The sequence below is a fragment of the Acinonyx jubatus genome, chromosome A3, assembly GCF_027475565.1.
Source record: "Acinonyx jubatus isolate Ajub_Pintada_27869175 chromosome A3, VMU_Ajub_asm_v1.0, whole genome shotgun sequence".
NCBI lineage: Eukaryota > Metazoa > Chordata > Mammalia > Carnivora > Felidae > Acinonyx > Acinonyx jubatus.
In genome coordinates this window covers 103,997,820-104,023,538 of record NC_069388.1, presented here as the reverse complement: position 1 = coordinate 104,023,538, position 25,719 = coordinate 103,997,820, and the positions used below count along the sequence as shown (strand labels likewise).

Sequence of the window (25,719 nt, the reverse complement as noted above, 5' to 3'; positions counted from 1 at the left end):
TGGTGTCCTATTGGCTTCCTGGGTTTCATCCTCTTTCTCCTCCTGGCCCCTCCCACTGCTTGGCCCCTCCCACTCCTTCCCCTCAGGCATCAGCCAGACAAACCAGGCTTATCAAAAGGGAGGAACTGGGCTGTAGGTTGTTCTCTAAAGTCCTTTCTGTGGCTGCAACTTCGGAGCCCCCTCACCCCGCCCCCACCCCGGCCCAGATTCCACTTTTCTGAGCCAGGACTGGGGTTTCGGTAGGGGGACAGCAGCCCTTGACTTTCCTGGAGGACTCTGATGCTATTCTCACCCTTGTCCCTCATGGGTTTCTGTCCCTCTGGGGTGCTTGAAAGGTCTTAGGCCACCTCTCAAGGTTCCAAGTTAAAAATATTTTCTCTAGAACCTTAGGAATGGGACTGAAAAATAAACAGACTCTAATCTTGTCTTCAGGCTTTATTTCGAGACTATTAACAGCCTGAAACAATCCTCCCCTCCCCTTTCTCCTCTCCTGGCAGATCCAGCATCCTCCAACTCAGTCCTGCCTGGGCCGGATTAGGGATGGGAGGAGGTTATGGCCCATGGAAGAGTCATACCATGAACTTTACGGGGTTTGCAGTGGCCAGGTGCAGAGCTGGGTCCCTCCTTTTCTCAGCAACAGCCAGACAAACGAAATGCAGGCTCCAGAGAACATCCAGTTCTGTGGAGGGGCAAGTAGAAAGGCAAGGGGATGGGAAAACAAACAGGTTTATGAAGATAAAGGGGAGTTTTTGTATAGGCACAGGGGACAGCCTTCGGGTGAGGAGGAATAAGAGAGTTATGGGGAGATTGGTCATGTCATAATCAACAAGTGACAAGGGGTAGGAAGTTTTTGTGGGTTGTTAGGAGGTTACCCACGATGGCAGTAATTTTCAGGCAGGTATTGGGAGCTGGGTTGAATCTGAGAAGAGCCCATGGCCACCTTTCACCACTGCTCACAATCCCCAGAGGACCCTGGCCATGATACTCCCTCCGGAACCAACTCCTGTCTCCCCTAACCTCAGACCTTCTGCTCCAGGGAGGAGCCTTAGGGCAGCTGGAGCCTAACATTCCCTGGGCTCTTCCAGCCCCAACATTTATCTTAGGGTTATTTTCACTCCCAAGAACAAAGAAGCTTTCTATTCAGCAAGTGGCGAGAACCCACACCTCTGACAAGCCATAGATCACCCTTGGGGAGAGCGGGAGGGACGGGTGGCCAGCACGTGGGGCTGCTTCTCCCTCCCACCCAGACCCTCAGAGGGGGCGTCTGGCTCGTGGCTTGCTGTAGGGTCCTGGGCAGAAGACAGAAATGGTGCAGGACAGACTGGTTTTGTGAGCCAGAGGCCAAGCTGTGTGGGAAGAGAGGGAAGTGAGGGTGGGGGCATGACTGACTCTCAGGAAGCAGTTCTGAGCAATCCGTGCTTGGACCCAAACTCCCTGGGCCCAGTCTCCTTACATGAGAGATATGATGATCATCCAAATCGCCAGGATCGGGGAAGGGGGGAGGGGCCTCTAAAAATATAAAAGTAACACATGCCCACGGTCTATAAAGGCCAATACACAGAAAAGGTATATATTGGATTCAACACCCACAGTGCCTGCCACTGTGGCTGAATTTTTTTTTAATGTTTGAAGAGGAGTTTTAATTTTTATTTTTGTAGCTGAATTTCTTGTTTCCTTCAATAAATATATTTGAATACACTAGCATGTGTAGGTATGGGCACACACCTATACATACATATGCTTATAAACTATCCATTTTCAAACACTCGGTAAGAAATTAAACACATTGTTCTACAACGTCCTTTTTACATTTAACTATATAGCTTGTAAGTCACTCCACTTACTGTTGTACATATAGAACTATCTCCTTTTTACTGACTGGTTAGTATTCCATTGCATGGCTCTTGATGGATATTTAGGTCATTTCCCGTCTTTTCCTATTACAAATAACACTGCACCAAATATCCACGTAACCTATTTCTTTGTACACATTTCTGAGTACCAGTAAGGTATGTTCCTAGAAGCAGAATCACCAGGCAGACCAAAGGGCATGTGCATTCATTTGATTCCAATGGATATTGCTAAACTGCTCTTTATAAACGCTGTTCTTATTTACACAGATGCCGACAATGCATGAGAGTGCCTCCCATCTTAGGCGAACACTGTGTGTTATACAACTTTTTGATTTACATTAATGTGATAGATGAGAAAAATGGCATTACGGTGTGGTTATACCTCGCATTTCACTCATTGCAAATAAGGTTAGAAAACTTAATGTGTTTAAAAGCCATGTGCACTTAAGGGAGCTTTAAAATATACAGATCCTTGCATCCCATGCTCAAAAAACTAATTCACTGAACCCCAAAACTGTATTTTTAAAAAGTGACTGGGGTAAGGATTTCTTACAGAGAACATAAAAAACACTATCCATGAAAGAGAAGCTGATACACCGTCCTTTAAACTATAAATGTCCATTCATTAAAAGAGAATGGAAAGTCAACCAACAGACTGGGAGAAGATATTTTCAATATATATATTCTACAAAGATCTAGGACCAGCATATATGAAGACAGTCCTACAAATCAACAAGAACAATTAAAAATCAACAACCGATTTTTTTTTTTTTTAGGTAAAAAAAGACACAGACACTTCACCAATGAAGATAAATGAATGACCATATACATATGAAAAGCTTGACTCATAACTCATCAGGGAAAGGTAAATTAAAACCACAGCGACATACGATCACCAGTAGCACTCTGGTATTCAACAAGCAACTTTCCAGGAATTAAAGCTTTTCTTTGGCATCAATACTCCCATGAGGGCTGACGTTAAGCCGCCAAGGTGACTTCGCTGATCGCATAATGAGGAAGCGATGTAGACAATGGACGTTTACAAGCCACACAGGCTGGTTCCAGCACATCACTGAGACCACTACACAACTGCCGTGAAGGCTAAAATGAAAAAGTCTGACCATACCAAGTACTGGTAAGATTGTAGAGGAAGTAGAACACTAACAGCTTGCTCGTGGGAAGTTGTTACTGGAAAAAAAAAAAAAAAAATTGGTACAGTGTAAATTGGTACCATCACAGCGGAAAACTGTCTCTTAAAGCTAAACATATTCTGATTCTATGAATATGTACGCCCCCACAAAAATGAGTGCATATGTAGTGGCTTATTTTAGGTGTCAACTTCACCGGGCCAAGGGATGCCCAAACATTTGGTCAAATATTTTTCTGGGTGTGTCTGTGAGGGTGTTTCTGGCTCAGATTAACTTTTGAATCAGTAGGCTGAGTAAAGCAGATTGCCTCCCCTGATATGGGTGAGCCTCAGCCAATCAACTGAAGACCTGACTAGAATAAAAAGGCTGAGTAACAAGGAACCCCTCCTGTCTGACTGCACTGAACCAGAGGGCATCGATTCTTTGGGACGTCTGGATTCAAACTGAAACATCAGTTCTTTCTGGGTCTTGAGCCCGCCAGCATTCAGCTGTCCTGGTTCTCAGTCCTCCGGTCTCTGAACTCACCATTGGTTCGGTTCTCCTAGGTCTCCAGCTTGCAAAACACAGATCCTGGGACTTGTCAACTATAATCATGTGAGACGATTCCTTATAATAAGTCTCTCCTTCTCTCTACACACACACACACACACACACACACACACACACACACTACTGGCTCTGTTTCTCCAGAGAACTCTGAATAATATAGCATATGTCCACCACAAAAATGTACAAGAATGTTCATAGCAGTTTTATTCATAAGAGTCAAAAACTGGAAACGATCCCAATGTCCACCGATACAGTAGCATGGATAAATATATGGTGCTAGACTTGTACCATGGAATACTATCCCACAATAAAAAGAATAAACTACAGATCTACACAACAGCATGCATGAATCTCACAGACAAAATTTGGAAATAAAGGAAACAGACACAAAAGACTTTATATATATATATATATATATATATATATATATATATATGTATGTATACCTCAACTTGGAGCATCCATGAAAACGTATTCTGAATATTCGAGATGCTCCATATTCTGATATGGGTGGTAGCTACAAGGGTACGAAAATTTATCCAGCTGCACACTTAAGCTTTGTACCCTTTACTGTTCATATGATATACCCAATATAATTTTTAAATAAAAATGGTGTTTTAAAGCTAGCAGGTATTTCCGATGATCAGTCTAGTATAGGAAACACTGGACTTGGAATCAAAATTTCTCTTAGAGCCGGTGTTCTGTGAATGTGAGAAGAAACAGGCAGAATGGCACCAGGGCAAAAGCAAGAAGAAGGATGCTGGAGCACCTGCCTGGCTCAGTCAATAGAGTGGGCGGCTCTTGATCTTGTGGTCATGAGTTCAAGCCCTACATTGGACGCAGAGTTTACTTTAAAAAGAAAAAGAGGGGCGCCTGGGTGGCTCAGTTGGTTAAGCATCCGACTCTTGATTTCAGCTCAGGTCCTGGCTTCACAGTTCATGGGATCGAGCCCCACACTGGGCTCTGCACTGACAGTGCAGTGGATTCTCTTGACGCTGCTTGGGATTCTCTCTCCCTCTTTCCCTTCCTGTCTCTCTCTCTCAAAATAAATAAATAAACTTTTAAAAAGAGAGGAAAAAAAAGAAAGAAAAAGGAGCAGCGAGTAGAGGCAAGGATGGAAAATGGAAAGACAGGGAGAGCAACTGAAAATACATTCAATTCAGCCAACATCTATTTAACAGCTGTTACGAGCAAGGCACTGTGCTAGGTAGCCAGAAGGTTAAAAATAAGCAGAGTGCAGCCCCTGCCCTCAAGAAGTTTGCCAGCTTGTGGAAGACATAATTGTACATTGCGAGGCAAAGCACGGTACATGCCCCACCCCCCAAAGGGGGCACCAAGAGAAAGCTCTGCAAGTGGAAAATGGCATTCGGTTGGGCATGAAGTTCATCTGGAAAGACTTCACAATGGGCCAGGCACTTGAACGAGGCCTCAAAGGATAGGGAGAATTCTGCTAGAGAGAGATGGTTGGAGGAAGATATTTATTCAGGATCCTTTCGAATGAGCCAGTGCACAGGGCCAGTGTAACCCTTGAGCACTGAAGCTCACCAGACTCCCCATGAGATGGATGAAGAAATAATCCACAGAAGTGGCTAGTGGATGTCTACTGACAAAGCCAGAAGGAGTTCCAGGTCTCATCCAGGGGCTAGAGATTTCCCAAGGAACCATAAAAGAGACAAATGTGCTCAGCCCTTCTCAGCACAGAGGATGAAGTTATTATTTGTTATGGATTCCTTAAAGAGCAGGGGGAGTAGGGGCTGCATGGGGACCAGAGTCAGTAAGAACAGGCTAGAGGCAATGGCCATAGTCCAGGGCTGGACCAGCCAGGACCTGAAGCAGGAAAATGGCAATGACAAGGCAAAGGTTGGGACACAGGAAAGCTGGAATCAACAAATTAAGACTACGGCATATGCTCCCTGAGGTAGGGGCTCTGTCTATCTTGAACAAGTGAATTTCCAGTGAATTTCTAGCACCTAGTGCGGTGACGGGTACATAGGAAATACATAATAATGTTTGTTGGACAGACTAAAAGGAGTGAGGGACAGGAAAAAGACAAAGATGACAGCCTTCCCCTGGGTGAAAATTTACGTGAGTAGGAAGATGGGAACTCAAGAGAAGATGGTTTGGAAAGGAAAGAAGAAGATGATGGTTAACTGAGACAGAAATCCTAGCAGAACCCTCTTCTGGTACAATCTAGTAGAAACAAGACCGTGGCTGGGACCAGACAACGAACTAACAATTTTATATGTGATGTCGTCCTCGAGAAGTGACTGTTGCAGCTGCATGACCAGATGACATGGGCAAGAGAGAGAGCAGAGAGAAGACGAGTGAGGACAGAACTCAAGGGTAAGACGCTGGGGAGGGCAGCAGGAAAGGAGACAGAGAAGAATCGGGACAGTAGAGTATCGCCACAGTCCATGGAAGACAGAACTTCAAGAGGAAGACCCTCTCAGTTCAGTTCTATATGAGAAATAATTGTGTCCCCCTGCTCCACAGTAACCCAGAAACAGAAGAGTTTAGTAGACAGTGTGGACTTGAAATAGAAACAGACAAGCCTTGACTAAATATAGCTTTAGTGCCAGTTAATAGTGACATCTTGAGCAAGTTCCTAAAACATCTATTTCCCAACGGATTGGATTCTGATTGGTTATAAGAGTGCAATTGATATAATCTATAATTCCGGGTTGCTGTAAGGATTAAGTAAAGGTATATGATAATAAATGAAATGTATAAAAATACACAACAGAGGGACTAGAACGTAGTTGGCATTCAATGCCTACTCACTACCCTTCTCTGGCCCTCCTGCGTACTAGGACCAGGAGTACTAGGACCTCCTGCGTACTAGGACCATTTGGGGAAATGACGCTCAACATAGACTACTTGAGGTATATGTAAGAGATCTAAGCACACTCCAGAACCACTTGCTAGGACCGGGGGGAGCCACTGCATGCTGGTCAAGCCACTGAACCTGATCAAGCTGCCCAGAATACTGCAGTCAGTAAGGAGATGTTGGTGACGCTGCAAAGATGGTGGCAGCAGCATCGAGGATACAAGAGCAGAGTCATCAACCATCTCCTTGGCAGCACGAGGAAAGAGGCAGAAGTGCCACTGAAAAACTAACCACAGAGACACAAGTGTCCTTGGGTTGAGAGCAATCTGAACAAGTATGTGGGCCAGGGGAGAAGGCAAGCTAGGAGATACAAGAAAGACAAAGGCCTGGGGCTCCTGGGTGGCTCAGTCGGTTAAGCATCGGACTCTTAATTTCAGCTCAGGTCATGATCTCACAGTTTGTGGGATCAAGCCCCATGTAGGGCTCCACACTGACGGCCCAGAGTCTGCTTGGGATTCTCTCTTTCCCTCTCTCTCTCTTTCTCTCTCTCTCTCTCTGCCCCTACCCCGCTGGTGCTCATGCTCTATCTCTCACCCTCTGAAAATAACTAAATAAGCATTAAAAAAAGGAAAGACAAAGGCTACTCAAGACACTCAAAGTGAAGGGTTCAAACCAAGGGGTGAACCAGGTTCCATGACATGATCCTAAGACTGGTATAACTTGAGGAGCCATGACCCTTTAAGAAGGCAAATTTATAAATTTATGATTACAAATTAGATACAAAACTGTATGTTTATTTAAAATGAGAAAATCACTCACACTAAAATTTTGAAAAAATTTTATGCTGATAAACACCACAATCACAAAACCCAGAAAAATAACATACATTTATTAATTAATTGCTCGATACACCCCTAGAATACTTTTAGGAAAAGTATTTTAGGTTTTGTGTGTGTGTGTGTGTATTTTTTGATTGCTTCCTCTTACATCAAAGGTTTTGTGGCATTATCTCCTATAGAGAGCACAGAAAAGTAACTCAGTCTTTCCCCCAGCATGGCTAATCAAAATTTGTTTTTTATTATTGATGGTTTAGAAAAAAATTCAGCTTCATAACTCGCTATTGGTAATGTCACATAAATTTTTAGGATTATTGTCATATTCGGGAAAACCACTATCAAGATCCTTTCGTCTAGAAGCTATGGTATTTCACGGCATGTCAAGTTCTCTTGTACAGAGACTCATTCTAAACGTCCTTTGACTTGATAGTATCAATGAGCCAGGTTGTTGATTTTCTTACTATAGTGGTTAATCATGAGTGTTGTAGCAACTCACTGATGTCGGTATTAAACAAGACATTTAAATAATGATTCAGTGATGAGAATCACAAACCTACGACTCTACAGACGAGCATTCTAGCTATTTGGAGCACCACTGCAAACGTGTGCTCTGTACACACAGGAATTCTGATTAAGTCACATTTCTCAGAAAAAAGAAAAGAAAAATGTATGGTGCATTTACTATTGAGTGTATTCCTGGCAGGAGAGAATTTTCCCTGTGACTTGGCACTGATGATGAGAACCAAATTCTCACAGCTTTACCTTTCTGAAGAATGCAAAATTATTTGCTAGACTAGCCTCTGGGTCTGCAGCAAGTTGCCTGGTGACTCCTAAAAAGATATGTCCTTGTGCTAACCCCCTGAACCTGTGAATTTGACCTTATTTAAAGGAAATGTCTTTGCAGGTGTTAAATTAAAGATCTTGAGGGGCGCCTGGGTGGCTCAGTCGGTTGAGCCTCCAACTCTTGGTTTCGGTTCAGGTCATGATCTCACGGTTCATGGGTTCGAGCCCCACATCAAGCTCTGTGCTGACAGTGTGTGGAGCCTGTTTAGGATTTTCTCTCTCTCTCTCTCTCTCTCTCTCTCTCTCTCTCTCTCTCCATCTCTCTCAGCCCCTCCTCCCCACTCACACTGCCTCTGTCTCTCTCAAAATAAATAAATAAACTTAAAAAAATTTGTTTTAAATCTTGAGATCATCCTGGATTATCCTGATGGGCCCTAAATCCAATGACAAGTGTCCTTATAAAGCAACAGGAAAGGAAAAGGCAGGGACACAGAGGAGGCCATGTGAAGAGAGAGGCAGAAAATGGAGCGACGCAGCCACACGCCAAGGAGCACCAAGAGCTGAAAGAGACACAGAAGTCCAAGAAGAATTCTTCCCTAGAGTATCTGGAGGGATGGTCAGCCCCCTGGCCCCCAGAGCTGAGAGAATACATTTCTGCTGTTTCAAGCCATCCAGCGTGCGGCCCTTTGTTAGAGCAGCTAGAAAACTAATACAGGTTCCATACATTCCAAACTTTGTTTCTCCTCTACTCCCCAAACATTTCCTGTGGGGCTGCCATAAGACACGTTCACGGTCTCCAGCCATGCACCTCAAGGTGCCGGTTAAGTCAGCACAGTGTGCTGCAGAGAAGCCCCCGGAAGCCCTTCCCCCTGCGGATGGCTGACAATAATTTAACTACACATGCGAGTGACCAGAAGCCTCATACACACATCTCACTAAACCCAGACTCAACACGTGCTGGACACAGCTTCCCATTAGCTGGGTCTCAACAAACCTTCTCACCCCTCCAAGGCCATTCAACACAAGCAAAAATGTGAAGGCAAGGCAATCAGAGTGGAAGGAGGCAGACTTCTTAGCAACCATGGTTAAAATACATGACGCTTGTAACTTTACTGGAACATATCATCCCATGGATGCACTAGTAGAGTTCCCGCCCCTGGGTCCCTGGAAGGAGTTGTACAAGAGGGGGCTCTGAGCTCAACTTCTGAGCTTCCTGGTAATCGTCTCAAGGTCAGCCTCCAGCAAGAAGGACCACATCTTTCCCTGAGATCTAAAAATGCACAGCCAACCAGCTTTCCAGTGGACTCAGTTTCTAGAAGGAAAGCAACTCTGACAAATTTGAAGAGTTCTAGGAAGGCAAGAGCACAGAAAGTATTAAGACAAGGAAGAAAAAAAAAATCCTAGGAGCTCACAAAGGGCCCCTTTAATTATACCAAGAACAGGAAGGAAGGTGTGGACCCACTCTTGAGGATATACTTAGGGCAGAGCAGTGATGTCAATGGCCATGGAAGAGAAGTGAGTATGGCAAATCCAAACTTACTTTCATATTCTAGGCAAGATTCATCAAATAAGAAAGCATAAATATTTGTAAACTGAGTTAAAAGCTGAAGTTACATGAAGAGGTCCTGAAAGTCTGAGGCTTCTCTAAATGGAGATCTGTCAGCTCACCTGTAACATCCAGGGACTCATAAGAACCTATGGATGAAATAGTCCTGTAACTTCAGTGTATCATGCAGGTTGAGAGAGATGCTGCATTTCTGTAGCTGAGCAGATATAGTTAGGACTTTTGAAAACAGAAGAGGTCAATACTGGTAACTGTGGATTATCCATCTCGGGCAAGATTCTGGCACAGACTTTGAGCACATCTGTGTGTATTTGTGTGTGTGTGTGTGTGTGTGTGTGTGTGTGTGCGCGCGCGCGCGCGCGTGTGTGTGTGTGTGTGTGTGTGTGTGTGTAAATTTCCAGGACAAGTTTCCACGTGCCATCAGGTTCCCAGAGAAGTTGGTGACCCCTAAAATGGTTAAAAGCTACTGACCAAAGATTTTCTTTCAGGAAAAATTGCTTAACCCTTGGACTCTTCCAATCCCCTCTGTCCACCGGTGGGGAAACTGAGGACATGGGAAAAGGGGTCTGTTCAAGGTCTGTTCCTTCCTCAAGTTCTCACTGCCCCACCCCTACCTCCACCCCCACCCTTTACATTGCTTTTTCCAAAATGCTTCTCTCTCCATCAGAAGGTATGAAGAGATGCCCAGAGCTTGGCTGTGGGAACAGGGTGTGATTTATGAGCTCTTTGTATCCCTTCCTGGGAAGGGACGGACAGTTTCTGAGCATAACACTCAAACCAAAAGGAATCCCTTTGGATTTGGAAATCCCCAGACATTCTTTGAGAAATGATGAATAGGGCTTGAATGTAATGGGAAAGTCATGGGAGACAGACTGGAGATGGGACGTCTTTCAAAGAGCAGTTGGGGTTCTTGGAAAGGAAGGCCAGGATCTCTGGGAGCAGGGTGGGTTCCCTAAGGCTCCTCTGTCCTGCCAAGTTAATTTCACTCTTTTTTAAAATTTTATTTTAGAGAAGACAGAGAGAGCACAAGCTGGGGAGAGGGACAGAGGGAGAGAGAGAGAACTAAGCAGGCTCCTACTCTATGCAGAGCCTGACACAGGGCTCGATCCCACAACCCTGGGATGATGACCTGAGCAGAAATCAAGAGTCAGATGCTCAACTGACTGAGCCACCCAGGCGCCCATATTTCACTCTTTTTCATAGACTTTCCACTCCTGCCAGATTAGGAGAAGGAATTTGACATTATTTATCTATATTGCTTCAAGCTCTTGGTGAAATTGCTCATTATAGACAAGAAGAAATGGTATGGATAGTTTGAAGATATAAACAGCTTCAGGATTCACCCTTGTTTCCCTCTGTTCAAACTTTTTATTTATTTTTTTATTTTTTAAGATTTATTTATTTATTTAAGTAATCTCTACACCCAGTGTAGGGCTTGAACTCATCACTCCAAGATCAAGAGTCACATGCTCCACCAACTGAGCCAGCCAGGTGCCCTTGTTCAAACTTTTTATTAGTGATGTGCATGAGAATATTGCTGGCATGCTTACTAAATTTGCAAGCACTATCAAGCTAGAATTATTAACTTTTCAATCAACAAACTTTTATCAAAAACTTCTAAATGAAGAAACCGAGGGGATGAAAGACACTGTTTCCTGCAAAACTCAGGAACCAGAAGCAAAAGAAACAAGTACACAGTTACAGTGCACTGTGACTGTGCTGCCACAGAGAGGGAGGCATGGGGGGGTGGGGGTGGTTACAGGAGCCCAGAAAAAGGGCCCCAACCCAGATTGTGATCTCCATGAGGAGGTGATGGTTGAGGAGTCTTGAGAACAAGGCAGCAGTTAGCAGAGCAAACCTGGGAAGGAGATGACCCACTGGAGGGAAAACATATACACAGGCCCAAGTGCAGATAAGCCCTGGTCTGTTCAGGAAGCTGCATGTGGTTCTGGATAGCAGGTGTTCATGGAGGTCATTCAGTGGCATCAGCCAACAGATGGTCTTGTCTGGTCTGAAGGGTCCAAGATGGCTTTCCCCACATTTCTGATTATTTGCTGGCTGGGACTGGATTCAGCTGAGACTATTGATCTAGTGGCTTCACCAGCATGTTCTAAGAGTGACTGGACTTTTTACATGGTGGCTCAGAGAGAGTGTCCCAAGAGACCAAAATGGGAGCTTTGGGAAATTGATGACCTACCTTGGAAATTCCAGACATTGACTCCCAATGCATGCTGTTGGCCAAACAAGTCACCAGAGCCAGCCCAGAGTCAAGGGAGGGGGATGGGACCCCATTTCTCAATGGGACAAATGTCAAAGGATTTGCATCATCTCTAAGCCACCACAATGGAGAGAAGGTCAGGGAAGTGACACTTATATTTTCAGAAAGATAAAGTTATGGTGTCCAGGAAGGAAAAAGACGGATGGAATTCAGCTAGGGAAGAGTTGAGGGTGCTCTGTAAAATGGCCTAAGTCTTAATAAAACCAGTATAACTCATCAGCCTGATGGCCTGGTCTTCCCTGCTCTTCATTCTTTCAACAAGCACTGATTTTGTGTCCACTCTTTTCCAGCCCCTGGACAAGGTGCTGGGGAGATGGTGTGAATAAGACACTGTTCCTGTATTTAATCCATAAATCCATAAGTAAGTGCAACAGAATGTCACAAGGGTTGCATCTTGGAAGATGAGGGGACTCTCTAGGTACCTGGAGAGAAGAGTGGGGAAGAGGGCATTCCAGGCCAATAAGCAGCAGGAACAAAGCTGTAGAGGCATGTGGTGGTTGGTTTTAGGGCCATGTCAGCATGCTAGAATACGGGATATGGTGGCCTCGGCAAGAGCAGAAACAAAAGGGACAGCATTCAGACCCAGATGATGTCTGCCGATGGCTCGGCAGTGTGTGTGGGGGCATGTGGGCTCTTTACCTGTTTGCCTGGTACCCTTTCACAGAAATAGCCCATAAAGGCACTAGAATGATGTCTGCTTATTGCCTTGCGGGGGCAGAGGAACAGAACCAAATGATTGCCATTCCCAGGTACTTCTTCAAAGTGATCAAAATGGGAGAAAACTGGTCAGCTGGACACCAGGTGCCAGAGCAGGTAGGATGTGTTTCTGGCCACAGGGGTCCCTAGAACTCAGCCAGCTGGCTCTGTGCCTCAGGTCCTAAGCCAGAGTTCCACGGTCCTACCCCAGCTGCCTGGGGTAGACAAGAAGACAAACAAACATCAGGGCCCCCTGCCTCTACCTGCCCTCCTGCCTTCACAAGAGCCAAAAGAGATACACCCCAACATTGGGTTTTACCAGGCTTCAGTGGAGGCTACTGTGGAGTTCATATGTGACATCTCTCAACACCAAACACTCTAGGCAGGGGGGAGGGGCTGGTGGGGAAGGCCTTATCTTATTCAGCCCAAAATTTCATAGCAGGACCAAGGGTTTGGTCCCAATGAGCATGGAAATTCAGGTGTGGCATAATCCTCAGCCCCACCGATGAGCTTCCAAGAGTTCAACAAAGCAACTGACCCAGCCCTAATCCCAAATACCAACAGCAAACCACATCCTAACCCAAACCCTTTCAGACCCTTATCCTCTTTGCTAACTCCACAACCATCTGAATTCCAGCCCAGTACTCATCTAACCCTATGCTAATACCAAATAAAATAACAAAATAACCTATACATTTACCTCCAATCAATCCGTACTGCCTTCAGCCCTAACTTTGACTCCAATTCCAACCTCACCCTAGGTCAAAGCAAAGGAAGGGTCTCTGGAGAGAAAATCACCACTGCTCCACAATCTGGAGGCCTTGACCGACAGCTGTCTACAATTTGTAACTTGAAATGTGTCTTGAACAACTGTCCTCCGGGTTTAAAACCTGATAGGAGACTATTGCCATTATTAAAGGATTTAATGCCCAGAAATCTATTTGGAAAGAATCAGACCTTAGAAATCCATAGCTGAGAAATAGAGGCATTTTAGTTATTTCCTCTGCAAACAGCAGACTGGGATGAAAATTCTTCTATCCCAAACCTTGGGCTGCCAGGAGTCATCGGGAAATGGGATTATCTTCAATTTATAAATGTTGAATAACTGCCAGCTTCTAAGGAGAGAGGAGATAAGTAGAAGAGTCCAAAGGAGAAACTAGATTTTTTTTAAAGAGACCCCAGCATGTTTCGTTCTGACTTAGTGTCTGGCCTTCTCCCCACCCTGGAAGGCTGGTTAGGGGTGCCCAGCCCATGGCCCAGAGGCTAAGAGCCTGAATGAGGGGCAGGGAAGGTGGGGTTTCAGAGCATGAGGCCCGAGCTAAGTCCCAGAGTTGTGTTCTGTAGGAGAAGGCAGAGGTCAGTCTGGAAATGTGATTCCAAAGTGGGCTGTCAATCAGGGAAATAAGACAAATAACTGAGGCTGAGACACAAAGCCCAGGGGCGGGATGGCTGGAGCAGGGAAGGCCAGAAAGAGAAACTGCAGGTTGGGGCAGGCCAGTTGGGGGATGGGGGAGGCAGTCTGGAGAAATTCCAGGATCCAGGTGCCAGTACCCCACCCAAGCAGGTTTTACATCCTAACAGCACAAGTTTGCATGGAAAAGCCAGATTCCTTTTTCAATCACACTTCCCCCCCCCCCCCCCCCCCACCGACAAAATTGGAGAATATTTAGCAAGTCTAAAAAAGTTTCTAGAAGCGAATTAAAATTAACTACAACCCCTAGGGGCGCCTGGGTGGCTCAGTCGGTTAAGCGTCCGACTTCAGCTCAAGTCACTATCGCCCCGTCCGTGGGTTCGAGCCCCGTGTCGGGCTCTGGGCTGATGGCTCGGAGCCTGGAGCCTGCTTCTGATTCTGTGTCTCCCTCTCTCTCTGCCCCTCCCCCATTCATGCTCTGTCTCTCTCTGTCTCAAAAATAAATAAACGTTAAAAAAATTTTTTTAACTACAACCCCTTGACTTGGGTTACAGTCATTTAAAGGGGGCAATGTGACTAGCACTTCATCATTTCAAGAATTTGTCCTCTTACCTTCCAGGCTTAGTTGCTAACATCTAGAAGAAAACAGCTTCTGCTCTCTTTCTTCGTCCAAGAGGACAAGACCTCCTGACCAGAAATCAAGGCACAGCTGAGGCTGACTGAGCAGATGCTATTCCCTGCACTGGAAGGGAGGTGGGGGTCCGTTCAGAAGATGCGTGCTGGTTGTCTCCCGCGTGGCGGCGCTGTGCTGGCCCCGGGGTTACAGCCTGGCACATACCACCCCTTCTCTGGGCACTTCCACCTCCTGCAAAGGCTACCGATGGTCCCCAGGCCAGCTTCCTCCGTGTATCACTGACACACCCCCGTGTGCACCCACTCCCATACTCCCACACCACAGCATCACACGGGTGCCTGCACCCTGGCAAATACATTCGCGGACGCACACAATCATTCACGCCGATGTCCTCGCTTGCACGCTCACATCACAGCGACATACACTTACACGCTCAAAGACTACACACGCACACGCATGCCCTCGGACACACTCTCACACATGCCGTCACTGATGAGCACACACTAGGCAGTCACCTGCTCCTTCTTTTGTGCTCCCTTGTCCCCTGGAGAAAAGTCAGCAGGTGGCATTTAATATAATTAATTATATAATGTCACTCACCCACCTCTCTCAGCCTGGATGCTTCCTAAGTTCACTCCGGTAAAGCCCACCTTCCTGCACAGTGCCTGGCACATGGTAGGTGTCGACGGTGTTCACTGCATGAGCCATGACCCGCTCCTAGACACCCCCTCTCTCTCAGGCTGGAGTTACAGCTGGGAAAACAAAATTCTAGGGAGCTCGTCAGAAAACTGGCAGGTGCTACAGCAAGTGTCTCCCAGCTCAGCTCTCCCCTGTGCCCCGTCTGGGGTAGACACAGGCGGACAGCACCCAGCCGGCAAGCCTTCCCTGCTCCTGCCACCCCTCCAGGTGACATCACCACAGGTCCCACCCTTGGCCTCAAGGAGCCGGAAATGGGGTTCCTCGGCCCTCGGAAAGTTGACCAATGCCAGGAAAGAGGGATGTACTCACCAGTTGCATGCAGGACTCTGGATAAACCTGAATGGTTGAGAAACTCAGAAGTGAAGAGAGCTGGGGCAGGACAGGATGAGACAGGACAGGGTGGGTCCTGCAATATTTGGGAGAGCAGACAGAAAAGGCGCCTCAGGAGAGGCAGACCAAAGCCTCACACAGTCACCTTGCCCTTTCTCTTGCTCAGTCAGCAACAGACCACAACCAGGGCCCAGACTGGATACCAAACTAACAGCACAGGCTCCCATCCCTATCCCTATCATGATGAACATACCATACTAGCAGTAGGATAGTCCATTCTACACACACACACACACACACACACACACACAGCCTGCAGAGCTAAGGCAGGTCCAGGATACGGACCTTGGCCTGGCAGTGGGGGATCAGGGCTCAGAGCAGGGGAGAAGGTGGGCTGGGGTAGGGCTGTGGCCGCTTTCTGTGGTCAGAGCTGCAACTCTGAGCTCCTAAAAAGAGCTTCAGGTTTGGGGAAGGAGAGAGGACTTGGGGGATGGGGAGAGGGCATCTCTGATCAGATTTGGCCATTATCACACATCCCTGATGCTGTGCCCCATCATGGGACTCCCCCCACCTCTCCCGGGGCCCCCATCGCACAAGCACAACCCTGGAGAGCAGGGTCCAAACACCCCTCGGTGAGGGGCTCAAGGATGGGGGAACCAGGACACGCTCTCCTCCTCACCCCACAAATACCGAATCTCCCTTTTGCCGTCTACAGGGCCAGCGTCAGGCATGACCTTTGCTCCTTGGTGCCGCCTCCTTCACCACCCACCGCCAGCCTGCTCACCACCTTGGGGCCATTAGCATTTTTAAGGTTCTTATTCCCATACACATCCTGCCCTGGGATTGTCTCTTCCTCGAGGTATTAGCACCTTCCACTTGCCTTTTATCACCCCAGCCCCGCCTGCCTGGGGTCAGCCTTCAATCCACAAGCGTCTGGGGAAGAGCCAGGAAGCCTGCTCACACTCCTTTCACAGTTCATCCCTTTCCGTCGGAGGCATGTCCTGAGGTCCCGAGCCCCCTCCCACCTTTTCTCCCTTCCCCCCCACGAGAGGTGTTCCCATAATCAGTAGGCATCAGTCGGCTCTAATCAACCCCCTGTTTTGACTATTTTAGCAGCAATAAAAGGGCCATAAAGAGAAAGTCAGTGGGCCCTCTAGGAGCATGGATCTCCTTTGCTGTGATATAATGAAAAACACCAAGTGCTTCCTCAGAGCCCTAAGTGACAGCGTGGCAAGCAAAGCTATTGGAGGAAGCCTAATTATGCTATAAATTAAAGGCCTTTTTTTTTTTACCCAACATTATGACCTTTAATAAGATTGTTTTTACAACCGGCTGTCAATAAATCATGCAGGAGCACCAGTAAGAAGCATTCTCCGAGAACTTCTGCGAATTTCATTAGCTGCAGTTTATTTGGTTTTGGCGAGCTATGATGTTTTTTAAATCTCAAATTAAAGGCTCTGAACCATAAAAGCTAATTCAGAAAAGTTCCTGTTTCAGCCTCTGAAAACAAGCTTCCCTAATTGCAGAAATTAGCTGAGATGTGGCCAGGCCAGGAGGTCATTAGCTGGGAAGCAATGACAAGTGGCTGGGACTTCACCAGGCCCAGCAGCCACGAGCCCCCTAAAAACCTAAAGGTGCCAGTCCCAGGGGACAGCTGGCCCTACAGTGGCCGGCTCTGGGAGGTCCTCGTCCTGAGGACTACTGATGTCAAAAGGGACAGGCCAGCTCAGCTACTGGGGCAGGAACGGCCCCAGCCAGTGTTCTTAGGCCAACAGATTGGGAATCCACAAAGCCGTTTAACCCGCCGCTCAGAACTCCCCACCCGAGCTTTCTTGACTTCAGTTCTTGTCCTCCTCAGAACACTAACATTGGCCATATCAGTGTTATAAGCTTCCTGAAAGATATATAAGGAGAATATATAAAGAATAGGACATATGGGTGGCAAATTCAGAGGCATCGCCATGACAAAGGAGTGCACACAGTGAGCAGAAACATGGCCAATGGTGTGAGGTCTGCTGCCCACCTCTTAAGAAAGCAGGTGAACCTGCTATATGCCACACGCAGCTGGTGCCTGAGTACAGACTTACATCAGAAAGCCTGCGTTTAAATTCCAGCCCTGCTATGAATTATGGAACCTTGTGTGGCATGTACAATTAAGATTGTGAAGCCAGACAGACCTTGTTCAAATACTGGCTTCAGGACTTGCCAGCCAAGTGACCTTAGGCAAAGTATGTCATCTTTCTGGGCCTCAGTTTCCTCCTCTGTAAAATGGGGATAGTCTCAGTAGTCTCCCCAGAGCATTGTTTTGAGCAAGAGGAAGCAGAGGCAGAGACAGGGCTGCTGTCTATCGGCTCTCGATAAACACCAGCTGGTGACAATGGTAGTAAGAAGGACAACAGCATTTCCTCCTGGGTCTCAGCTTCACCCCCTACAAAAAGGGGGCTGGATCTGAAGGATTTCTAAGGCCACTTCCATCATGGAGTGGAAGTGACTCGAAGAGATGTAAACTCTCCTGCTTAAACCCTTCAAAGACTTCCCATTACCCACAGAATGAAGTCAAAGCTCCTCAGAAAGAGCCCGTATGCTTGGATCCCTGCTGCCCACTCCACCCCTCCCCCACTGTCCCAGAGCTCAAGAGAATTTGATGCGCAATAGCCCCTGCCTCTGGGCTCAGGTACACAGTCTCCTCTCTGCCTAGAATCCCCCTGGAGCCTCTTCACCTGGCTAAGACCTTCTCCCAGACCCCCAAAGTCACTTCTCCCAGGAAGCTCCCTACCCTCAGCCCTCCCCCCCCATTCCCACAGGATCTACTTGTAACACCTGCTACTTCTATCAGAGACATCATCACCCCACACTGATGGTTTTGTCCAACCCGCACCCTCACCTAAGTAGGCAGCAAAGACCATATTGATTTGGGTCCCCAAATCCCAAAACCATCCTTGGCATATGATATGCCCTTAAAATATTTGTCAAAGGAACGTTCATGAAATAGCATTCAGGGACAGAAATCTAGCAAAAATGGTATGCAGAAATAGATGAAGTTATTTTGTCAACAGACATTTGAGTTGTAACTAGGAGTTAGGTTTTTTTTAATCTTAACGAAGTAATTATACTGAAGATCGTCAGAAAACGAAACTTTAATACCTCTTCCCGTAGTCTTACCATCTGTTCATCATCTCTCTTTTCTCAGAGAACGAGGAGGGCAGACGGAGTCGAGATGAGACCTCATAGGGTGAGGCTGGGTCAGAAAGGATCGCCTTTGAGAACCAGGAGACACAGAGGCATGCCCTGGGTGGGTTCCATTCTCCTCGCCCCCAACTCTTTCCCTCCACGCTCCCCAACCTGCCCAACTTCCACAGCCCAGGATTCCTTTCTCCTAGGGGAGAAACATCAGTGGTTCTAAAATTTCCGAATGAAAACCATCCGTGAAGTCGTGCGTGGGAAATGAAATGCCAGCACAAGGGCGTCAGTGACTGTGGAGAAATCATGGCATCTACACTCACCTGGGCTTCCTTTGGTCTGCCTCATTAATCAGCTCCCCAGGTCATAGGGGTGTCTCGCCTCAGGCTCACAGGTCTGGTTTTTGTATAATACACATTTCCCCCAGTTTTTATTTCATCTGCTTTTTTCAAGCAGCCTTTCCATTATTTCTGAACATTTGAGTTAAAAAAATGTAAATTACAGACGCCTGTGGATTGACGTAATGTGAAAAGAAGGCGGCTGTTTCCCCTCCCTCCAAACAGGGACCATGGTTTTTAAAACTAATAAACCCCTTAAACCTCATGAAGCCCACTTCAACCTTTTTAAATGGCTATTTTCAGAAAGGAAAAGGGAAAAAGAAGAAGCCAGGAAACATGTTTGGGGCAATGCCTTGGCAGGAGGGGGAATGACCCCTGCCAGGGCAGATGGCATCTGCCCCTCCCTCAGGTCCAAGGTGGCAGCCCATGGAGAATCTGGGAGGGGAAAGCCTCCCACTCGTGGAAGAGCCTTGGAAGTCCTCATAGAAAGGAGAGACTGAACGGACAGACACAGGAGACAGGAACTTCATGGTACAGAGAGGCTCTGGAGAAGGTGGGAGCAGAGGGATTGAGAGGGACATAGGAGGGATCAGTTTTGATACCCAAGTTGGGATAGTGAGTGGGAGGGCACTGGGAGGAGAAAAGGGTGAGGAAGGTGGCCTGGCCGGGAAGGAAAGTCAACAGGATCTGCCTTTTCTAGAAACAGGAATTGAATGTGGAGGAGACTATGAAGCTGGGAATCATGGGTGGAGCAGAGATCAGAAATAGCTCTAGGGAGACAACAAAAGCCACCTTTAAAAACTGATCCCACCTCTAGTGTGTGCAAGACTCTCCTATTTTTGCCACTCAGTGAGGGTCCCACTCAGTAACCACTAGAGACAGAGTCAAGGGTCACTTACCTTACCCCAGAGGACTCTGGCTGACTGTCTACTCAGGCATTGGGTCCTGCTCTGCCCGTAGCCCTGAATTAAATGCTTGGCAGAGAAACACACAGAAGGCATCCAGCAACATTCATAGAATGAATGAATGAGCTAACACACGAATGGATCAATGAATGGGTGAAATGACCGTCTTCGAAGCAACTGTAATCCTTCTGGAAAGAAGTACAGGTGCCTCTCTTCCAAGCGTACCAGAAGTATGCCCCAGAACAAGCCTACCATGTACAGCTGCACAGGTACTAGGGATCCAAATCAAAAATTTCCCTCCCAAAGTGACCTCTCATTCAGAAAGCAAAAGTTCCTAGGAACAGCTGAGAAGTCTCTCTCTTGCTTTTTCTGTCTCTTCTAGGTTCAACAGGTTGGAATTTCAAAATCAGAGAAGGACCAGCAAAGTTGATTTGGAAGTGCCCCAGGGAGAGGCTGGTGTGAGCCACTCTGCATTTGCCACATGGGCTGATGATCCTCCCCAGCTTCCTGAGGGATGGCATCAGCTCTTACAATTTCTGAGGGTGAAACGGGTCTTTGGAGTTTCTGGATTTGCCTCCCGGACACAAGGAGATTCCCAGCAAATCCGCTATTTACACTTGTAAATGGAAGTGTTTCGCTTCTGTTCTGGTTTGGTTTGGAAAGAATTTCTCTAATGCTTCCACCTCCCGAACCATCGAACCATCGAGTAGGCTTTAAAAGTATCACGCTTAGCCCTTCCCTACCACACCCACACCAGAGGGCATGGCTAGGGTCCTCCAGGGGGAAATGCTTCTGTACCCTAGGTCCCTGGGATTCGTGCCTCCTTCTCAGCAGTTGCAATGGAGGGGCTAGATGAAGGGGAGATCACCCTTCGAATCAGCCAATGTCCCTTCCTCAGCTGAAGTCAAGGAGATGTGAATGGGTTGCCAGTCAAAAGGCAGATATAAGTGTCCCCCACGATTTGAGCTGGATGAGGGAAGCACACGCTTCATCACTGTCATTCTACTCTGGCTTATAATTTAGGGAGCAGAGGATACGTTCTCATGGAGCTCAAAATCTCGAGCTACAACTCTTCAAGCTAAAAGTACGATCACTTAAAAAAAAAAATACGACTGCTTATCAACTTTATGCACCTCCTATTTAGATGTGAAAAATGCTCCAGAGGGAAGTTTCATGAGCAAAGGCCAGAATTTACTGCGTATTTCCCACAAATAGGGCTCACTGGTTTGTTCTGCGAGAAAGAAAACCCAGAGGACCCACCCAGCAGGCCTCTCGGGCAAAACAGAATCTAAGCCAGATTAAAAAATCCACTTCAGGACTTTTTTATTGCTGGGGTGGGCTGGAGAACTGTCAATGGGCAGGAAAATAGCACATCTGGAATGTGGCTCTGTCCCCTTGATGGCTGGTATAACTCAACTTGTATGTCAGATCTTTTTTTGTTCTTTCTTTCTTTCTTTCTTTCTTTCTTTCTTTCTTTCTTTTTTTAATGGCCAAGATTTATCTGGCTTCTACTCATTTTTTAAGTCCAGGGTGAATACGATGGTTGAATTCTCTACGTTTACATTTGTGTAAATTAAAAGTCGTATTTCACTACCAGGCTGGTCTCTTGCTTGTCTTCAAGGTGAAAATGGCAAAACTAAGCGCTATGATCCAAGGCGCTGATTACCCTTCTCACCCAGAAGATACTAAAAGAGAAAGATCTTGTGATTTTCTTCACTGAAGCTATATCCCCTTTGTGCCTTTATAAAATCTGGTTCTGGAAAAGTTGGCGCCAAGATGCTCAAACTGAAAGTAGAATTTTGGATTAATTTAGTCAGTCATGTTCTGACTGTGGCAACAAGAGGCTATTATAGGCCTTTTTTTGCAGCAAGCAAATTGGTTTGTAAAGTTGATAGAGCCATTTTAACTCCTAAAGGGATTTGAGAGGAAAGTGAGCGGACCCTTCTGGAGACAGTGGTCTATTGCTTTTTCGTCCAGGGGCTGATATCAGTTTTGACCATAAGGGAATGCCTTTTTCGTGGAAGTCCACACTTGGCATTTGCTCTTAAGTTAAAAGCAAGAGCAATGTAATAAACGTTTGGTAACAACCCCCCACATACTTAGATTTATTGGCTAGTTAAATCTTTAATGGTTAAAGTTAAAAACCTTTTATTTCAATGGCCTGGGGATTTGCACAGCTGGAAAGTTGCATTTTAATATATTCAAATTGGAATAGAAAAGCCAAAATTGACCAGGACATTGACTGTGTTTCTTGGATACTCCCAAACTCGTAGTAAGCAGATGGCAGCCATGGCCTTGCTGTAGGTCTACCCTCCTCACCCCAAGCCAAGCCTGAAGGGGAAAGAAGAGAGGGGAGAAGGAGGCATGCGCTGCAGGGACCCGTGGGGCGGGCTCCCTTCCTACCTTCACTCACCTGCTTCACTCACCTTGTTCTCTACCCAAGTAGTTGAGAAATCACAGAGCATCTATTCTCTGGCTCTGCCACCCAAGTGGCCCATATTGGTTGGGTCATGCCCTACCAGTTTTGCCCTTCTGGAAACTCAGCTGGTGGCATGCGAAAGCAGTGGCAAAGGGACTGGGGCACCTGAGTTGATGGGGGTTGATAACATGATAAAGGGAGATGGGGGAGAATGGACTATCAAGGCATAAGGACAGTACAGCGTCTGAGAGGTGAAAGTGACGGCAGGGACAGGGGGTGGTGCTGGTGACAATTAACCAAAGGAGGGAATTTCAAATTGCTTTCCATGAATTATCTCATGGATTCTGCAATTTGGTACTATTTTACTCTCCTTTTACAGATAAGGAAACTGAGGTATACAGAGGCTGTCCGAGGGAGGGGCGCCTGGCTGGCTCAGTCAGTAGAACACGCAACTCTTGATCTCAAGGCTGTGAGTTCAAGCCTTGAACTCTCTTGAGTGTAGAGAGTACTTAAAAATAAATAAAATCGTAAAAAAAAGAGGTTGTCTAAGTTCATGTTGTTAGAAAAAGGTGGAGCCAGGATTCAACACCAGGCAGTCTCACTCGAGAGCCTGCAACCCTAAAAGCCTGCAACCCTCAAAGAGTGAAGGACGGGGACGCCCAACGTCTTGGAAACTAAGGAGCATGAGTGTTACAATCACCAGTAAAGCAGAACCAGTAAGGATTATCTCTGCTGCTTTCGGGACACATGAAAATGAAGAAATCGTCATCCTCACGCACAACTCACAAATGCACACTGTCACTTCACCCGTCAGCTCTTCAGGTACCTTAACCCAGAGACAAAGACGTTCTGACAAAGAGGTTATGCGCTCATCTGCTGACTTCTTGGGCACTTGCTGCAGAGACACAGAGACATCATGGGACCAGTGCTCTCACACAGGTGCACCACCAATCAGACTTACGTCTTCTGGCATCACATACTCACACACATTTGTGCATGCCACAGGGTATTCCTGGATGATCCCTTGGGACTCAGCGCTGACATTATTTCTCAGATGACAGACTACCGTCTGTCCTGCTGACAGTGATCCACCTGGCCCACGGTGGATCCTGAAGGACGAAGGATAAAGCATGCGGATCGCACTGCCAGGAATATAAGATGATCCAAAGGCCCCCAGGACAAAGTAGAAATAAATAGGACCATCTACCCACCACTTCCAATCCCCATCCCAAGAGCCCTGAGCTGTCACCTAGAGAAGGGTCAACCCAGCCTTTGCTAGTGACCTTTGTCAGGAGGAGGTTAAAGCTCGAACCCGGGACTTTAGTCACCAATAGTTATCTCAGCATCCAGGATGAAGGCTGAAGGCACGGGGGTCGGATCACTCTTCTTAAGTATACTTGATTGCTGGGTCCCAAGGAGAGAAGATTCTTGATGGAAAATGCCAGGCTCCCAGTGAATTTTCTAGTCCTGAAACACTAATATTTCTCATATGGAGGCTCACAGACGTTCACAGGGTTTTCAATTTCAAGGCCATTTTGGTTTTTTATGGGGTTTGATGTTCTCTGCACAAACATAGGTTTAATAATTGACAGAGTGCCAGGCTGCCCATTTTGGCACTTACAGGCCTGCCGTTCAGGACAGTGAAGCCACTCAGTTCATATGGCCCACAAAGCCACGACAGTCTACTGCCTGGCACAGAGACCTTGCCAATTGCAGGAAGTTGGGAAATAAAAGAAACGTTTCAAATAAAAAGATGTCAATTTAACAGCCAGGGACCTGGAAACAGATGTTCCTTGCATAGTCGGAGAGCCGCCCACCCGCCCGCCCATCCGTCCTCCGGGTTTTCAAAGTCACTTCTTGTCAGGTGCCCTGGTTAAGAGGGAGAATTAATGAGCTGTGCTCCATTTTACGGCTGCCGTCTGATGTGGGAGCCGTGTGCGGAGTGCTCCGCGGACAGGCCAGCCCGGCCCCCAGCCCTTCCTCCAGCAGCTCAGCTTGGATCAAAGCGGAGAGCAGCTCAGCTTTTATAGCAAAATGATTAAAACCACGTGGGGCTTGTTTCCTCACACGTGACCTCCCGTCAAAGTGCAGAGTAGGGAGCGGAGGAAAGGTGAACCCAGGGGTCTCCAGGCCGAAGGAAGGGTAGGACCCGGGAGGCAGACACCACAGAGAATGAGCACGGCCATCTATATGCATGTGCACACACTCACAAATAATGCCTTTTCCCTGCAAGTTGAAACCTGGCCCCAGAATGAGCAGCCAGAGGACCTAATTAGCCCAGTTAGCTGGGAGCACTTAGCACCATAGATAGATAGATAGATAGATAGATGATAGATAAATAGATGATAGATAGATAGATTCCTAGCTATCCATTTACTCCTAATCCTTGTTAGAAAGTACACTGGATTGCACTGACAAAGTAAGTCTCAAATGTCCCTGCTGTATCTAGACAAAAAATTTCTCATCCATTCTTGGATGGATGCTTGTCTTTGGCAATTCCACTGCACCTGAACATCAGAACTCCCCTGTGGTAGGTAGCCCCCCTTCTTATAGCTCAGTTGATTCCCCCAGCCTGGTATTCATGTGTAATCTCCTCTTCAAGTGAGCAAGGACCGGATTTAGTGACTTGTCTCTAGCAAGCAGAATGAAGCCGAGGTAATGAGATGTCCCTTCCAAGATTATGTTATTAAAAGACGGTGGCTTCCTTGTTGGGCTCATTTACTCTGAAGGAAGCCAGCTGTCATGGCGTGAGCTGGGCTAGGAGGGGGCCCACATGGCAAAGCACTGAGAGAGACCTCTTACCAGCAGCCAGAGAGGAACTGAACCTTGCCAGCAGCCGCAAGAGTGAGGTTAGAGGCAGACCCTCTCCCAGTCGAGTCTTGAGACTATGGCCCCGGTCACCTTGATGGCAGCCATCTGAGATACCCTCAGCTGCACCTGAATCCTTGGCCCACAGAAACTAAGCGATAATAAATGACTATTGTTTTAAGGTGCTAAGTTTGGGCTAATTTGTTAGGCGCCTTAAATGACTAATACACCTACCTTGGCTCCTCCTCCACACCTGAAAATCACACGCCCTTCAATCTTGGCTCCTCCCTGAGATACTCCTGTGCAGCCAGGCGTAATTTACAGCAATCTTTACGTGGGGCTTCTACACCATCAGCCCCACTGCGGCCTTTAGCTCTCTGAGCTCATCCCAGTCACCCTGGCCTCCTTGTTGTGACTTGAACGCACCAGATATGCATCCACTTCGGGGCCTTTGCACTTCC

The 25,719-nt window shown here is 46.9% G+C and overlaps 2 long non-coding RNA genes across 3 annotated transcripts; one reads left to right on the top strand and one right to left on the bottom strand.

The window, feature by feature from the left end:
- Window positions 1-185: 185 nt before the first annotated feature.
- On the bottom strand, window positions 186-25,719 carry LOC113592506 (uncharacterized). Of its 2 annotated transcripts, none has more exons than XR_008289497.1 (3): window positions 25,493-25,719; window positions 15,184-15,331; window positions 186-679 (listed from the first exon to the last, which is right to left on the bottom strand). It is a non-coding gene; the product is annotated as an uncharacterized LOC113592506 (long non-coding RNA). The 2 variants fall into 2 exon arrangements; XR_008289496.1 differs by lacking the exon at window positions 25,493-25,719 and adding an exon at window positions 15,588-16,103.
- On the top strand, window positions 2,047-16,970 carry LOC113592507 (uncharacterized). The gene is made up of 3 exons (XR_003412399.2): window positions 2,047-2,988; window positions 14,565-14,698; window positions 16,324-16,970. It is a non-coding gene; the product is annotated as an uncharacterized LOC113592507 (long non-coding RNA).